Here is an 18,926-nt window from a genome sequence, read left to right as displayed (position 1 = left end):
CCACTCCTGAGCAACCACTGAGCAGACAGATCCACTCCTGAGCAGCCAGATCCACTCCCGAGCAGCCACAGAGCAGGCAGATCCACTCCAGAGCAGCCACTGAGCGGGCAGATCCATTCATGAGTGGGCAGATCCACTCCTGAGCAGGCAGATCCACTCCTGAGCAGCCACTGAGCAGGCAGATCCACTCATGAGCAGCACTGTGCGGGCAGATCCACTCCTGAGCAGGTACTGTGCGGGCAGATCCACTCCTGAGCAGGTACTGTGCGGGCAGATCCACTCCTGAGCAGGTACTGTGTGGGCAGATCCACTCCTGAGCAGGCACCATGCGGGCAGATCCACTCCTGAGCAGGTACTGTGCGGGCAGATCCACTCCTGAGCGGGCACTGAGCAGGCAGATGCACTCCTGAGCAGGCAGATCCACCCCTGAGCAGGCAGATCCACTCCTGAGCAGGCAGATCCACTCCTGAGCAGGCACTGAGCGGGCAGATCCACTCCTGAGCAGCCACTGAGTGGGCAGATCCACTCCTGAGCAGCCACTGAGTAGGCAGATCCACTCCTGAGCAGCCACTGAGCAGGCAGATCCACTCCTGAGCAGGCACTGTGCTGGCAGATCCACTCCTGAGCAGTCAGATCCACTACCGAGCAGGCACTGAGCGGGCAGATCCACTCCTGAGCAGGCAGATCCACTGCCGAGCAGGCACTGAGTGGGCAGATCCACTCCTGAGCAGGCAGATCCACTCCTGAGCAGGCACTGAGCGGGCAGATCCACTCCTGAGCAGCCACTAAGTGGGCAGATCCACTCCTGAGCAGGCAGATCCACTCCTGAGCAGGCACTGAGCAGGCAGATCCACTCCTGAGCAGCCACTAAGTGGGCAGATCCACTCCTGAGCAGCCACTGAGCATGCAGATCCACTCCTGAGCAGCCACTGAGCAGGCAGATCCACTCATGAGCAGCCACTGAGCAGGCAGATCCACTCATGAGCAGCCACTGAGCAGGCAGATCCACTCATGAGCAGCCACTGAGCAGGCAGATCCACTCCTGAGCAGCCACTGAGTGGGCAGATCCACTCCTGAGCAGCCACTGAGTAGGCAGATCCACTCCTGAGCAGCCACTGAGCAGGCAGATCCACTCCTGAGCAGTCAGATCCACTACCGAGCAGGCACTGTGCTGGCAGATCCACTCCTGAGCAGTCAGATCCACTACCGAGCAGGCACTGAGCAGGCAGATCCACTCCTGAGCAGTCAGATCCACTACCGAGCAGGCACTGTGCTGGCAGATCCACTCCTGAGCAGTCAGATCCACTACCGAGCAGGCACTGAGCGGGCAGATCCACTCCTGAGCAGGCAGATCCACTGCCGAGCGGGCACTGAGTGGGCAGATCCACTCCTGAGCGGGCAGATCCACTCCTGAGCAGGCACTGAGCGGGAAGATCCACTCCTGAGCAGCCACTGAGTGCGCAGACCCACTCCTGAACGGGCACTGAGTAGCCAGATCCACTCCTGAGCAGCCACTGAGCAGGCAGATCCACTCCTGAGCAGGCAGATCCACTCCCGAGCAGGCACTGAGCGAGCAGATCCACTGCTGAGCAGGCAGATCCACTCCCGAGCAGGCACTGAGAGGGCAGATCCACTCCTGAGCAGGCAGATGCACTCCTGAGCAGGCACTGAGCAGGCAGATCCACTCCTGAGCGGGCAGATCCACACCTGAGCAGGCACTGAGCGGGCAGATCCACTCCTGAGCAGGCACTGAGCGGGCAGATCCACTCCTGAGCAGGCACTGAGCGGGCAGATCCACTCCTGAGCAGGCACTGTGCGGGCAGATCCACTCCTGAGCAGGCAGATCCACTCCTGAGCAGGCACCATGCGGGCAGTTCCACTCCTGAGCAGGCACTAAGCAGGCACTGAGCAGGCAGATCCACTCCTGAGCAGGCAGATCCACTCCTGAGCAGGCAGATCCACTCCTGAGCAGCCACTGTGAGGGCAGATCCAATCCTCAGCAGACACTGTGCGGGCAGATCCACTCCTGAGCAGGTAGATCCACTCCTGAGCAGGCACTGAGCAGGCAGATCCACTCCTGAGCAGCCACTGAGTGAGCAGAGCCATTCCTGAGAAGGCACTGAGCGGGCAGATCCTCTCCTGAGCAGCCACTGAGCAGGTAGATCCACTCCTGAGCAGGCACTGAGCAGGTAGATCCACTCATGAGCAGCCACTGAGCAGACAGATCCTCTCCTGAGCAGCCACTGAGCAGGTAGATCCACTCCTGAGCAGGCACTGAGCAGGCAGATCCACTCCTGAGCAGCCACTGAGCGGGCAGATCCACTCCTGAGCAGCCACTGAGCAGGCAGATCCACTCCTGAGCAGGCAGATCCACTCCTGAGCAACCACTGAGCAGACAGATCCACTCCTGAGCAGGCAGATCCACTCCCGAGCAGCCACAGAGCAGGCAGATCCACTCCAGAGCAGCCACTGAGCGGGCAGATCCATTCATGAGCGGGCAGATCCACTCCTGAGCAGGCAGATCCACTCCTGAGCAGCCACTGAGCAGGCAGATCCACTCATGAGCAGCACTGTGCGGGCAGATCCACTCCTGAGCAGGCACCATGCGGGCAGATCCACTCCTGAGCAGGCACCATGCGGGCAGATCCACTCCTGAGCAGGTACTGTGCGGGCAGATCCACTCCTGAGCAGGTACTGTGTGGGCAGATCCACTCCTGAGCAGGCACCATGCGGGCAGATCCACTCCTGAGCGGGCACTGAGCAGGCAGATCCACTCCTGAGCAGGCAGATCCACTCCTGAGCAGGCACTGAGCGGGCAGATCCACTCCTGAGCAGCCACTGAGTGGGCAGATCCACTCCTGAGCAGCCACTGAGTAGGCAGATCCACTCCTGAGCAGCCACTGAGCAGGCAGATCCACTCCTGAGCAGGCACTGTGCTGGCAGATCCACTCCTGAGCAGTCAGATCCACTCCTGAGCAGGCAGATCCACTCCTGAGCAGGCAGATCCAATCCTGAGCAGACACTGTGCGGGCAGATCCACTCCTGAGCAGGTAGATCCATTCCTGAGCAGCCACTGAGTGGGCAGATCCATTCCTGAGAAGGCACTGAGCGGACAGATCCACTCCTGAGCAGCCACTGAGCGGGCAGATCCACTCCTGAGCAGCCACTGAGCAGGAAGATCCACTCCGTAGCTGGAACTGAGCGGGCAGACCCACTCCTGAGCAGGCAGATCCACTCCTGAGCAGGCAGATCCACTCCTGAGCAGGCAGATCCACTCCTGAGCAGCCACTGAGCAGGCAGATCCACTCCTGAGCAGCCACTGAGCAGGCAGATCCACTCCTGATCTGGCACTGAGTGGGCAGATCCACTCCTGAGCAGCCACTGTGCGGGCAGATCCACTCCTGAGCAGGCAGATCCACTCCTGAGCAGGCACTGAGCGGGCAGATCCACTCCTGAGCAGGCACTGAGCGGGCAGATCCACTCCCGAGCAGGCATTGAGCGGGCAGATCCACTCCTGAGCAGGCATTGAGCGGGCAGATCCACTCCTGAGCAGGCAGATCCACTCCTGAGCAGGCAATGAGCAGGCAGATCCACTCCTGAGCAGCCACTGAGCAGGAAGATCCACTCCGTAGCTGGAACTGAGCGGGCAGACCCACTCCTGAGCAGGCACTGATCAGGCAGATCCACTTCTGAGCAGGCAATGAGCAGGCAGATCCACTCCTGAGCAGCCACTGAGCAGGCAGATCCACTCCTGAGCAGCCACTGAGCAGGCAGATCCACTCCTGAGCAGCCACTGAGCAGGCAGATCCACTCCTGAGCAGCCACTGAGCAGGCAGATCCACTCCTGAGCAGGCACTGAGCGGGCAGATCCACTCCTGAGCAGGCACTGAGCAGGCACTGAGCAGGCAGATCCACTCCTGAGCAGGCAGATCCACTCCTGAGCAGGCACTGAGCGGGCAGATCCACTCCTGAGCAGGCAGATCCACTCCTGAGCAGGCAGATCCACTCCTGAGAAGGCAGTTCCACTCCTGAGCAGGCAGATCCACTCCTGAGCAGGCACTGAGCAGGCAGATCCACTCCTGAGCAGCCACTGAGCAGGCAGATCCACTCCTGAGCAGCCACTGAGCAGGCAGATCCACTTCTGAGCAGGCACTGAGCGGGCAGATCCACTCCTGAGCAGCCACTGAGCAGGCAGATCCACTCCTGAGCAGCCACCGAGCAGGCAGATCCACTCCTGATCTGGGACTGAGCGGGCAGATTCACTCCTGAGCAGCCACTGAGCGGGCAGATCCACTCCTGAGCAGGCACTGTGCGGGCAGATCCACTCCTGAGCAGGCACTGTGCGGGCAGATCCACTCCTGAGCAGTCACTGAGCAGGCAGATCCACTCCTGAGCAGCCACTGAGTGGGCAGATCCACTCCTGAGCATCCACTGAGCAGGCAGATCCACTCCTGAGCTTCCACTGAGCAGGTAGATCCACTCCTGAGCAGGCACTAAGCAGGCAGATCCACTCGTGTGCAGCCACTGAGCAGGCAGATCCACTCCTGAGCAGGCACTGAGCAGGCACTGAGTAGGCAGTTCCACTCCTGAGTAGGCAGTTCCACTCCTGAGCAGGCAGATCCACTCCTGAGCAGGCACTGTGCCTTTATCTCTCGGACCAGATCTGATGCTAACAGCCACGGATGTTTGAGGCATGCGCTGCTGTTCCATCTTTGAATCCATCAGAAGGCCTGATGCACACACACACCCACTTAACCACTCATTCACCCATCCTCCTTTCACTGACCCACTCACTTACCCAGCCACTCACTCACTCGCTCACCCTCCAACTCACTCACCCAACCACTCACTCACTCACCCAGTCATTCACCCATTCACTCACTGACTCACTCACTCACCCATTCACACACACCCATACACACACATCCATACACACACACACACTCACTCACTCACTCACTCACACACCCATTCACACACGCACTCACTCACTCACACACACCCATTCACACACGCACTCACTCACTCACACACACCCATTCACACACACACACACACTCACTCAGCCATTCACACACTCATTCACACACGCACTCACTCACTCACTCACTCACTCACTCACTCACTCACTCACTCACTCACTCACCCATTCACTCACCCATTCACTCACTCACTCACTCACTCACTCACTCACTCACTCACTCACTCACCCATTCACACACACACACACTCACTCACTCACTCACTCACTCACTCACTTAGCCATTCACTCACCCATTCACTCACTCACTCACTCACTCACTCACTCACTCACTCACTCACTCACTCACTCACTCACTCACACACCCATTCACACACACCCATACACACACACTCACTCACTCACTCACTCACCCGTTCACACACCCATTCAGACACGCACACACGCACTCATTCACTCACTTGTTCACACACCCATTCACACACATCCATTCACACACACACACACTCACTCACTCATTCACTCACTCACTCACTCACTCCAGCAGTAAATCAATGACGATCGAACTACTTATTCCATGTAAAAACATACAGGGGGGAGTTTTCCCCTTGTTGGGCCACGCAACAGTCTTCCGCCCACAATTGGGCCCAGACCGCGATTTCACGCTGGCCGATCAATAAACGCCCAGCCAGCATGAATCATGCGCTGAAACACTGAGTGTTGCCAGTGTGAGGGGGGTGGGGAGGAGAGTGAGCACGGAAGTCAGCGCATGCGCAGGGGTGCGCTCACTGAAAGCTCCCTGAAGGCACAGAGCTGCCTCAGGGAGCTGAAGATTTATAACATTAAAAATAAAGTTTTAAAAATTAAGGTTAACATGTGCCGTCATGTGACTCTGTCACATGAGTAGGGACATGTTAGAAATGAGATTTAAACATTTTTATTTTATTTCTAATTAACATCGGAAACCTCATCGCTCCTGTGGATGAGGTTTCTTCAAAAATCCAAAGGCCGCTTAGCCTTTTTGCCCGCCCACCAACCGTACGATTGGACGGGCAGGGAAAAATTCCACTTAATTAATGGGCTTAACATTAATTGTCGGCTGGCACGCTGCCAACTCCCGCACGTGCCCGCCAACTGAAATATCACCCGAGTGCGCGATGATGTCGGGTCGCTCGCCCAAAGTCATCGCATGTTACTTGTCTCCCATTCGGGTAGGGCACTCGCCCGTCCTACAGGAGAAAACTTCTGCCCACAGTTAACTCCTGACCAATCTCTTCTCAGAGAGTTTGCTGTAAGTTGTTTGAGAGTCTGGCTCTCCAGTCATCGATGCTGCACTAAGCCTAGACCAAGCTGGCTTCCACTGTGCCACATCACTTTATATTGATGGTAACCATTGTCATTCCATTCTGTATTTTAGTTACACAATGCTAGTGCCTCTTGGGAACTCTCTATCATTTTAAATGGTCATCTTTGAATCCCGTTTCCTGTCCACCACCAAGACTGCTTATTTCACCCTCTGTAGCATCTCCTCTACCCCTGCCTCAGCTTATCTGTTTTTATTTATGCCTTTTTACCTCAATCTCAAATATTGAAATGCTTTCATGACATGCCACACATCCTCCACCCTCTAGAAAATTGAGTTCTGTTGCGCATATATTATCTCCCACCAAGACCACATTGGCTGCCAGTCTGGCAATACATTGATTTTAAAATTGTCATGCTGCTTTTCAATTCCCTCCATGACCTTTCCCCTTCTCAACTCTGTAATCTCCCCCACCGCACCACTCCCTGTATTACTTGCAGTCCTCGAATTCCAGCCTCTTGCGCATTTCCAGTTTCCTTCACTGCACCATTTGCAGACTAGGTCTTAAGCTCTAGAATTTCCTCTTTAAACATTTTTGCCTCTCTACCTCTCTCTTGTCCTTTAAGACCTATCTCTTTGGTCAAGCTTGTGGTCATTCTTCCTAGTATCTCTTTACCTGGCTCGATGTCAAAGTTGTTTGATTATGTTGCTGTGAAACACTCTCAGAGGTTTGTGTTTATAGTGATATATAAATACCATGTGATACTGTTGTGTCAGTCACATTACTCCTTACTCCCTTCCCATGGTTGCCTGACCTCTGCAATGTAGCAATGTACAGCTTGCTCATTTTTTTGTTCTGATGTAATATTATTGCATAAACCATATGACAAAATCCTATAACCAATTCACTCCAATATGCTCTATCAGCTTACAGTGTGCCTCTCTTTGAGGTATCTGATATGCTCAAATTTTCCTGATTCCTTTACATCCCCTTACTAACTCAGTGGCACAGAGAGGGTAGCAAACACTCTGATAAATCACCGCATCATCCCCGACCATTTCAGTTTCCCTTCATGGTTTAAGGAATTGTCAGAACTCAGCAAATGATTTATATCATCTGTCTAGCAGAACACTGTGCTGATAATTATGCCCAAAAAGGAGGTCCTGTGACACAATGGGTAGTGCCCCTACCTCTGGACCAGAAGCTCCTGATTCCAGTCCCACTCCAGGATGATGGCCAGGAAGATGTGTCCGTAACACACAGGCTGAGTATCAGTTTGTAAATCCTTCCAACACAATCCAATGGCAGGTGATAAGAGTGGGAGAGATTCCTGGTCAGCTGTGTGATGGAAAGAAATTGGAGCCTCCAACATCACTATCCTTAACTCCAGACTAAACATGCATGTAAAAGTGTGTGTTGCCACAGCAACCCAGACTCCTTTTTATGGGGGGGTTGGGGGTGGGAGGGGGGGTGGCGGATGGCTGGGTGGGTGAGTTTGACTTTGGCTGACAGCTGGTGCAGATCAGATTGGTGCCAACAGCAGGGGGTGGATTCTTGACCTGCCTCCTTGCCCTACCCCTGGTGGAGATTGCGGCACTGTGGGCCAGACTTGTCTTTGGGAAGAGAACTCAGGAAGAAGAATTATGTACAAATACATGTATCCTTACTCTGATTGGGAGAGTTGTGCCACACCCCAGGCATAAAAAAGTCTTTAGAACTTTCCACCATATCCATGACCTGCATTTCAGATGGAGATCAACATAACTAAATCAATCCAAACATCATTTAAACACACAAGAACACAAGTGATATGAGCAGGAGAAGACCATATGGCCTGTCAGGCCCGCTCCACCATTCAATACGATCATGGCTGATCTTGAGGTTCAAACCCTCATATCCCTTGATTTGAGAATTTAAAACATTCACAACCCTCTGAGTGAACAAATTTCTCCTCATCTCAGTCCTAAGTGATCAGCTCCTTATCCTGAGACTGATCCCCTGTGATTCTCCAGCCAGGGGAAACAATCTCTTAGTGTCTACCCTATCAAACCCCTTCAGAATCTTATATGTTTCTATGAGATCACCTCTCATTCTTCTAAACTCCAGAGAATATGGACCTAATTTACTCAGCCTCTCATCATAGGGACCAGTCTAGTAAACCTTTGCTGTACTTTCTCCAACGTACTGTCTCTAATATGGAGACCAAAACTGCACATAATACTCCTGATATTGTCTCACCAATGCCCCATACAATTGTAGCATGACTCTTTTATTCTTGTACTCCAATCCCCTCGTGACAAAGGCCAACATGCATTTGCCTTCCTAATTGCTTTCTGTACCTACATAACTTTCTGAATTCCTTGTACAAGCACACCCAAGTCTCTCTGAGCATCAATATTTACAAGTTTCACGCCTTTTAAAAATATTCCACTTTTCTACACTTATGGCCACATTTCCTCACATTATACTCCATCTGCCATCTTGTTGCCCACTCACTTAACCTGTCTATATCTCTTTGCAGCCTCTCTGCGTCCTCTCTGCAGCTTATATTTCCATCCAGTATCATCAACAAACTTAGATACATTACTCTTTGTCTCTTTGACTAAGTCATTAATATAGATTTTAAATATCAAGGCCCCAGCATGATCCTTGTGGCGCTCCACTAGTCACAGCGAGGCAACTTAAAAATGTCATTCATGTGTTCTCTTTGCTTCCAGCTTGGTAACTAAGTCTCTTACACCCAACACCATGAGCCCTTATCATGCCTATTAACTTTTTGTGTGGCACCTTATCCAATGCTTATTGAAAACCCAGATATACTTTGCTGGTTACCCTTTATCGACCCTACTAGTTATATCCTCAAAAAACTAATACATTTTTTGGGATGATTTCCCTTCCATAGAACTATATTGACTTTTTTCTGAACATATTATTATTTTCTAAGTCCATTGTTTTAGTCCCTTAAGTACCTCCAGTACTTTTTCTCTGCTGACATTAATTTCCTTAATTTCATATTTTTTTAGCACTTAGGTTAACCTCTATTTTTGTATGCAACTTGTGTCTTCTACTGTGACGATAGACACAAAATATTTGATGTATTTGGATTTGTTTAAGTTGAAGATTCTGGTTTGTGCTTAGAGTGTATTGCCTTCAAATGAATAGAATTTGATTGTATTATGATCGCTATTCCCCAGTGGATCTCTGAGATTACTAATTAACCCTCCCTCATTACACAATACTAGATTTAAAATATGTTTATCTCTAATTGGTTCAACAATGTATTGCTCTGGAAAGCTGTCACAAAAACATTCTCCAAACTCATCTTCTTGACCACCCTTGCCAATGTGCTTGGTCCAGTCTATATGAAGATTAAAGTTCTCCACAATTCTTGCATTGCCTATGTTACAACCTCTAATGATTCCTTGTTTATGGAAACTGGAGCAGTACATTAGGCCTCATACCAGGTCAGAAACTAACTAAAGAATTTGGCTTATCACAACAGGTTTCAATCCTTGTACAATTGGCCAAAGCTACTTGAATTAGATAATTAAGAAATTACAGAAGCTACAGAATAGCCCAGCATTGTGGATTTCCATCATTCACAGTCAAGGCCTCAGGCTGTGGAATATATCAGAATGTTCTGATTCCTGGCAGCAGCAATGAGTCACTTTGGTCTAGATTCAGAAAGAATTTTCTGATTCCCACAGGGATGGGAGGTGGAGGTGGGGGGATAGGAGGCAGGGCTGGGAGCAGGTTCAGAGTATTGCATGTTGGTTCACCCACCCGATGTGTTACCTCCTCTGAGAAACCTTGCCAGGGGAGGGACCATTATTGGACCAGTTCTGAAAATAGTGTCGCTGGGATCTTCCAGTGGTTGGATGCCCCAGAGTGGCTGAATCCTGGAATTGAACAGGAGGCGGTCTCGTGGTGGCAAGCCAGGGGGTCAATGACACAGCCTCGCCATCATCCCAATGCGGAGCTGTTGAGATAACCTGCTTGTAGTAGCCATGTATGAATTTTAATTTTTTTGCGATGCTGCAGACAGCACTTCCATTTTGAGGCACCCTCATAGTCTCCTTCCTGACTCAAAGACGCCCGCCTCTCCCAGTGGCTGGGCATCACAGCATCCCTCTGGCTGGGTCACTAGTCCATCCAACCTCCCGAATTGGATGTGGCTCCAGGAGGCAACATCTAAATTTGCCACCTCCAGGAAGACCACGTCAGGATTGCAACCCATTTGGGAAATTCCAGGCCAAGGAGAGAGATTTTCAATATTAGTTCTATTTATGATAGGTCCTAGTAGCTCCCAGTAAAATTCTGTCAATAGCTGGTACCTCCTTAAGGTAGCGAATGCTATCCTGTGGCAATGGAAGTCGTTTTTGAGGAAGACTTCACCGTTGAATTTCAAGCAGATGTTTGCTGTTTATTTCTGGCCAGTATCACTGAGCAGCTCAGGCTGCCCTTACAGTTCAGTGAAGCAATATTTGTTCTTGTTTGGTGCCATTCACACCCCATGAGGATGCTTGGGCCGCCAGAAACAATGTTTTAAACCATAAGCTGTAAACACTGGGGGAGCTTTTTTACAGTAAATCTTTGGCCCTTTATCTAGATTTCCCAATAATGATGAATGGTTAAGCCAATTGGCTTGTTTGTCTGGAAAATTTCAGTGAATGATTAACATCATGTTTTAGACTTTAGGATAATATCTGTCCTTCCATCCAAATTTCGTTCCTGATACTAATGAGTTTGTGCGCTGGATTAAACTGCAATCGTGTCCTTTTGGGAAAAACAAAGCTGTGGAATAGGCAAAAATACCTCACACATTATTGAAAAATGCATCTTTAAAGTGATACATTATCAGTTTGTTTCCCTATTGAACAAGATCGCTTGTTAAATTGAAAGTGCTCCTTTGTTGCTTGGTGACTTGTAAAATAACCTTTCTCACCTGGAATTTAGCTGAACAGAAAACTATTTTTTTTATCTTGTTAGAATTCCCCAGGAATAACAATTTAATCCAGTCCCCAGTAAATGTACAAAAAATACTCCTGCAATAAGCAGAACAATTAAATTTTAGGATGATGTTTTCACTTGAATTGTAAATATGTAAACAAGCAAACAGGAGGAGACATGGAAGCAAGGCCAGTAGAATATGGTGTTGGATTTTAGCTCCATCCCTAGTGCCGGACTCAGCCTTGAACCATGAAAAACACATAAACAATATCAATTTAAAAAGTTGGTTGAAAACTATTAATCCCTTGTTCGAGAGCAATCAAAATTTCTCCTGGGAATGGGAATACAAAGGAAAATAAAGATTTGCAAGCCAGGCCTGTCAGTTTATTGTGTGAAGAAAGGGCAAAGTAGAAAATTTCTAACCCTCGGAATTCTAACAGGGGCTGTGGAAGATAGGGTCAAATTCCATGCTACAATTGTTTCAGATTGGTGTCAACACTAATTTATTCATGTTACTATATTTCGTATTGAAACGTACTGACGTTCAGCTCATCATTTATATAATCCTATTTATGCAACTGATAAAGTTTGATTTTTCTTGCAGTACGTTTAACAAGTACATCCTATGCAAAAGATTACACATTTGTAGCTAGCAAAATCATCTCTCGTGCTTTCCTGACTGTATTAAGTAGCTGGATTGTTTCTATAGGGCTATATGATTCCTTGCTTTACATAACCTTACCGATTTTCCCAAATATCTAAAAGATAAAGCCAATATTACCAATGACAACAAGGAACCTACAGAAGCCATTGAATTAAGTTATTTTCAAAGCTAGGAACCTAAAGCCAACAATAGCTAGAATATAAATGCACTTACGTTCAAACTCAACCGAGTATACACCTGAAAATAGCACAAAGTACAAAATTACACAAGTCTGAAAAATATATCATTGACTTTATCCATGAATATATAATAAAAATCCTTTCAAGGCATCTCCCACTTACAGACCTGTACCTCTCTTAGAATCCATTTCAAATGCCAAAGTTAGACATTTCACCTGGGGTTTACATACTGAGGATCAACAACTTCTGTTTGCAAACTGATTGGGAGGTAAAAGACAGAGAGTAGGGATAAAGAGCAAGTAGTCTGATTGATGTGATGTGACAAGTAGTGTTCCCCAGGGATCTGTACGAGGGCCTCAGTTTTTAATCATTAATGACTTGGCAGAAAGGAACAGAGAGCTGTATATCTTAAATTGTAAATGACACTAAATTAGGAGACAAATTAAGTTGTGCAGATGAGGGCAGAAAGTTACAAAGAGATACAGACAGATTTAGTAAGTGGGGAAAGGAGTGTCAGATGGAGGGCAATCTGAGGAAGTGTGAAGTCATCCATTTTAGAAAGACAAATGGGAAAAACAAACTGAAAACTGCAGAGTAGCAAAGAGATTTGGGTGTCCGTGTACACAAATCGCTAAAATTGAATGCTGTCATGAAAAGCCGAATTACTTATGGGCATTTTGAACATTTTAACGAAGACTTGTTTGTGTTCAAAGAAATACACTGAGCTAAAGATGGCTGATAATGTAAAGTGACCACTTTCTGGAAAATTCCTATGAGGATTATACTGACAGACATGTTCTGAGAGAACATGAAATGTCACACCTGAAAGATGTCATGGTCTTCTTCAAGCAGAGACACTTGAAAAGGGAGATAGGAAAGATGCAAATGACTGAACTTTAATTTCCTGTGGTTGCAGGAACAAAAGGCTGATTTGCACATCTCAGCAGCCACCCAAAAATCCAACTCCTATTGATTTATATCTCAGAATATGTACATAGTTCTGAGATGGCTGCAAGATGACTATTTCCTCTCATGGAATGCACAGGGGGAAAAATGGGTTAAAGAGCAGTACTCTCCAGGATGTGTTAAGGGGCCTTCAGACTTAACCAAGACAGGTTTTTCGAACGCCCATGCTAACCCACGCGAGACAATCTTTCATCCTGCAGAAGGAGTACATCAGGAGCATGGAGCCTGGTGAACTAGCAGTGTGCCTTGTGGCATACAGAGAGCGAAGATTATGGAGAAGACAGTGACTGAGCTCCTGGCTGCACAGAGGGAGGAGCAGCACCCTTTGGAAGAAGGGGCGGCTGGAGCTCCCACACACACCGCTGAAGAGCCACAGCGAGCCGTGGCTGGTCAGCGCCCAGCTAGACCCAGGGTCTATAGACGCCGCCTTTCATTCCTGCAGATGACTGAGAACGAGTGTCGCTGAAGATTGCGCATGTCTAGGGAACTGATCGCTCGCATCTGCCACCTGCTGCAGGATTTGGCACCACAGGGACATGGAGGGCATTCACTGCCAGTGACCACAGTACTTAATTTTTTGCCCAGATCTCGGGTTTCCCACAGGTGCAGGGTGCCATCGATCAGATCTCCGTCATAACAAGCGGTCTATGTCAACTGCAAAAACTTCCATTTGCTGAATGTGCAGCTGGTGTGCGACCACCACAAATGGACCCTGCAGACCTGTGCAAGGTTTCCAGGGAGTGTCTATGATTCCTACATTCTCAGTAGGTCTCTGATCCCTCACGTCTTCCAAGGTCCGCTGCAGGGATGACTCCTCAGGGACAAGGGCGTCAGCAATAGAGTTCAGCCCGCGCAGCAGTGCAGGAGCAACGCCCTAGAGCAAGGTCTCCATGGCGGCCACCATCCTAGCAGTGTTGACCTCGGTGCGTTGGAATGCCAGTGCTATCACCTCAGCCTGCAGGTGTATGGACTCCTCCATCATGCCTTGCAATCTGAGGAGTGCAGCAGACATCCCTTCCTGATGTTCCCGAGCTTGCCTTTGCAGCTTCAGCAACTGTGACATGACCCAGTCCAAAGGCTCGTCACCTGACTCTGACTCAGCAATGCTCTGGCTTCCAGCAGTCCTCCAAGTGCTGGGACCTGGGAAGTCTCTGTCACCACCTGCTGTGGATCAGACAGTGCGAAGTGCTCACCAGATTGTGATCCCGAGGCTACTCTAAAGCTAGGTCCCACCGAGGTGTGTGTCTCTGCGCCGGTGGAGGGCGTGCGCGTGCGCTGTGATGGGACTTCAGGGAGGGTGCCTTCAGATTCCTCTTCAGAGGTTTCTTCAGGGCTTGAGTTGACGACCTGGGTTATGGGCTCTGTCTGCTGTTTCCCAGCCTGCGAAAGCAAGGAGAGCCAATTAGTACATGGCAGTGGCCTGTGAAACAGGACACATCACTCACAGCATGGTTGTCTGATGGATGTTGCACTGCTGGATCCTCACTTGGTTGAGCAGCACCAACCTCACCGTTTGCACAGGACCGGTCCAGATCCTCGCCGGCCAGCTGGATGGCTCTATTTTCCAAGTCTATGAGGACCTTAATTTCAGGCATTCCCCCACCAGCCTGTGACCTCTCCCTCTTGTTGTGTGTCAGCTTGTCCTGTATGAATAGAGATGGAGAGAGTGTAAGCAGGACTCCTGCCGGGCCAGATGATAAGTATGCCTGGCCTGTGTGGGTGGTGAGTGGTCCCATGGACGGGGTGAGGTCAATGACGGTGAGTGTGAGAGAGTGAATGGTGATGTCCCTTGAACTGGCAGTGAGTGAGGGCCCTGTGGATGTGTGATGGGTTTGTGAGTGTGTGAGATGAGAGCGATGAGAAGAGTGACTTACCCTGGTGGAACAGAGGAGATCATTCATCCTCTTTTGGCACTGGGTGGCTGTCCTCTTTTGCAGGGCATTGGCACTGACCACCGCTGCCACCGCCTCCCAAGTGGATTGGCGATGTTGCTGCTGTTCCTGTGGCCAGAGCGGGGGTAGATGACAACACAGCGGGTCTCCACAGTGCTAGAGGGATGCATCACTGAACCTGGAATCTGCAGTCTCTCTCCCTTTTGGGGCCATCCTCTCTTTGATGCAGCAGCGCTGGGCTGGAAGCCGAGGGGTGTGTGCACGCGGCTGAGCTTTAAATATGGTGCCTGGTGTGATGAAGCAGGCAGGTGACGGCGTGGTGGGTGAATGAGAGCCTGCCTGCCATTGAAATAGCGGATTTCCTGGGAATACATAATTAATACAGTGGGTTTGGGACATTACGGTATGAGAAGCCGCCATTGCGGCCGGTGGATGAAATGTCATTTTCCCCTTCTGCTACCGCACTTAGTGAAAATCTGGGACAATTCCGTCCAAAATCTGGGGAGCATAGGTCCAGGTGAGTTGAAAGGGTCCCAGTCCAGGGAGGATAGGGAAGGTCTGGTGGGGGGGGGAGGACGCAAAGAGGGTGATTGGGTCTCGGGTGGGGGAGAGAGGCCACAGGGATATAAGGGATGGGTGCCCGACTACAGAAGGGGGCTGCTAATGGTGGTGCAACCCAACCCGCCCCAAGCCCAAGATCTAACTACCCAAAGACCAGCCCAATTCTCCAACAAGCCTAAAAATTGAGGCTGGATGGGAAGCAGGCCTTAAATGGCCAATAATCAGCCATTTAAGGGCCTCAATTGGAGCAATGGCAGGCTTCCCATCCGAAGTCTTGCCCGCCCCACACATAATCGCTGTGTGGTCGCAGCGGGCAGGAATCTGGAGGTAATCCCGTCCCTTCAATTTCACACTCGCCCCCCACCCACCCACCTAAAAACCTGCCAGTGGAAGTGTAAAACTCTGGCCTATGTTTCTGTTATACTAAGCCTTGATCTGAGCCTTTCTGGAGTGTTGCGTTTAGTTCTGGGAATCTCAGAAAGGATATATTAATATTGGAGGGGGTACAACATGTCTCATTCTTCAATTTGATGTAAACATACCAATCATACAACAAGGATTGGTAACACAACAATGTGGGTTCTTTAGCAGAAGATGAGATAATATGATTTAACTAGGAGGCTATGTATACATGTGCTGCTGTATTCTGAGTACAGAGTCATGGGACTACTACCTCACATCCTATCTAGTGATTGACAGCAGTTTAATATGCCCACCCTTAAAGGTACATGTACATCATATCACAATAAGGTGCAGATTTACCAAAATTCTACTGTGGCTTAAAGGCTTAAATTATGAGACAATTTGCATAAATGTGGGATGTGTTCTCTTGAGTTTAGAAGGTCAAGGGGTGATCTGACCAAAGTGTTTAAAATTGTAAAATTATTCAATCCATATTCATTCGGTGTTTATGCTTCACATGCCTCTCCTCCCACTCTATTCATCAGCCCCTGCTCAAAGAAGCAGCGCTAGGACTGGAGATGAGCAAACAAGATAGATGGCACAAGGACAGTTTAGATTTATGGCTTGTAGAATCATGGACTGATACGCACAGAAGGAGGCCATTAGGCCCCTCAAGCTTGCATATTTGAAAGAGTTATCCAATTGCTGTCTTCTTCCTGCCTTTTCCCAGTGGCAGGAAACTTTCCTCCTTCAATTATTTATCTAATTCTCTTTTGGAAATTATTATTGGGCTAGATTTTACGGGCACAAATTGGGCACACTGCATCCCGCGCAACATAAAATACAACGTGATGACATCGGCCTGGTAATATGACGTCATCACAACTCCAGAATTATGGGAGTTGAACAGGCACGGAAATCTGAAGCCTGCCCACCATTTTGAAGTGATTAATTAACAAGCTATTGAGCATGTTAACGACCCAATCATCCATAATTTTTCATTGTCTGCTGCATTTTCCGAGTGTCAGACATGACAATGTTTGGGAGTGTTTTACAGCAGCTACGAAGTGGTGACACAAGGGTGGAGGAAAAGGCCTACCACCAGGGCCATGGCTGAGTGTAGCAGCAGATTCTGCTGGGAAAGGTGGCAGCATCTGTATGACTTTTCTAACTTATGTTTTAACTTTTTGGAGCCTGCCATGAGAAATAAAGATTGAGAGAGCAGGGGGCTTTAACTTTGTAGCGATGACTGTCTTCCTTTTAAAGGCATAACCCCTCTGCCACATGATGTACTGGCTTTGATTCTCTATTCAGTGGCGAGACCCATATCATGCATCAAATTGGCCGCCCTCCCACTGGAAGGGCCATCCAATGCTGATTTGACGAGCTGAGACAGTGGGCAGACCACTAGGTTTCTGCCCCTCCCCCGCTCCCCCTTCATTCCTCTCCCTCTCCTCCTCCACCATTCTTGCTATGCAGGTGGTGTACAGTCTGCTCTTCAATGTAGCAGTGTTATGCTGAAAGCAGCATTCAGTGATAATCTGGATACACAATCAGGGCTGTACCCTGGACGACGAGTCCAGGGAGCTGGAATGTTCTGGAGGTGACCGGCTATTACTGTACGCCAGCTCTGCAGCTTTGTCTGCATTCCTGCCAGGAGTCATGAGTCTGGATGGAGAAATCCTGGCAGCTTCTCAATCAGGTTAATGACATTGATAATGTGTCAATTGCATTCCCCTCCCAATATTCATTCATGTCTACAACATGGTAGCAGGATGAGAAGGATTGAGTCCTGAATATTGAAGGGTATATGACATTCAAGAAGAATAGGAAGCTAGGTAAAGGTGGAGGTGGTAGCACTGTTGATCAAGGACGGTATTGGTACAATAGTTAGAGATGACCTTGGTTCAGGAGATTAGAATGTAGAATTGGTTTGAGTAGAGCTGAGGAACAGTCAAGGATAAAAGTTACTAGTGGGAGTGGTTTACAGGCCCCTAACAATAACCACAATGTAGGACAAAGTATACAAGAAGAAATATTAGGTGCTTATGATAAAGGGATGGCAATAATCATGGGTGATTTAAATTTACATTTAAACTGGAAAAATCAGATTGGCAGTAGTAGCCTGGATGAAGAGTTCATTGAATGTTTTCAAGACAGTTTCTTAGAGCCGCATGTTCTGGAACCAACCAGAGAACAGGTTATGTTAGATATGGTATTGTATAATGTGACAGGATTAATTAATAACCTCAGAGTGAAGGCACCCCTAGGTAGCAGCGGCCACAATATGATTGAATTTTACATCCAGTTTGAAAGAGAAAAGCGGGGGTCTAAGACTAGTATTTTAAACTTAAATAAGGGCAACTATGTAGGTATGAAAGCTGAGCTAGCTGTGGTGACTGGGATACTAGGCTAGGGGATATATCAATAGAGAAGCAGTGACAAGCATTTAGGGGGATATTTCAAAATACTCAGAATAGTTATATTCCTACTGCAAAGAAAAATTCTAAAGGGAGGATCCATCGTCCATGGTTAACTAAGGAAGTTAAGAAAAGCATCAAACTTAAGGAAAAAGCATATAGAGCGACGGAGATTGAGGGGCGACTTGATAGAAGTTTACAAAATTATGAGTGGCATGGGCAGAGTAGATAGTCAGAAGCTTTTTCCCAGGGTGGAAGAGTCAATTACTAGGGGACATAGATTTAAGGTGAGAGGAGAAATCTATAGAGGAGGTGTGCAGGGCAAGTTTTTTATGCAGAGGGTAGTGAGTGTCTGAAATTCACTGCCAGAGGAGGTGGTGGAAGCAGGTATGATAGTGGTGTTTAAGAGGCAGATTGACAAATACATGAATAGGATGGGAATAGAGGGATATGGACCCCGGAAGTGCAAAATGTTTTAGTTGACGGGCAATATGATCGGTGCAGGCTTGGAGGGCCGAAGGGCCTGTTCCTGTGCTGTACTTTTCTTTGTCCTTTGTTCTTTGTTCTTTGTTCCATCAGACTGATAAGTAGCAAATATAACTCCTCT

Source organism: Cetorhinus maximus, chromosome 15, assembly GCF_964194155.1.
Source record: "Cetorhinus maximus chromosome 15, sCetMax3.hap1.1, whole genome shotgun sequence".
NCBI classification, from domain to species: domain Eukaryota; kingdom Metazoa; phylum Chordata; class Chondrichthyes; order Lamniformes; family Cetorhinidae; genus Cetorhinus; species Cetorhinus maximus.
The sequence above is the reverse complement of the archived record's forward strand: the minus strand, read 5'-3'. Positions refer to the sequence as shown.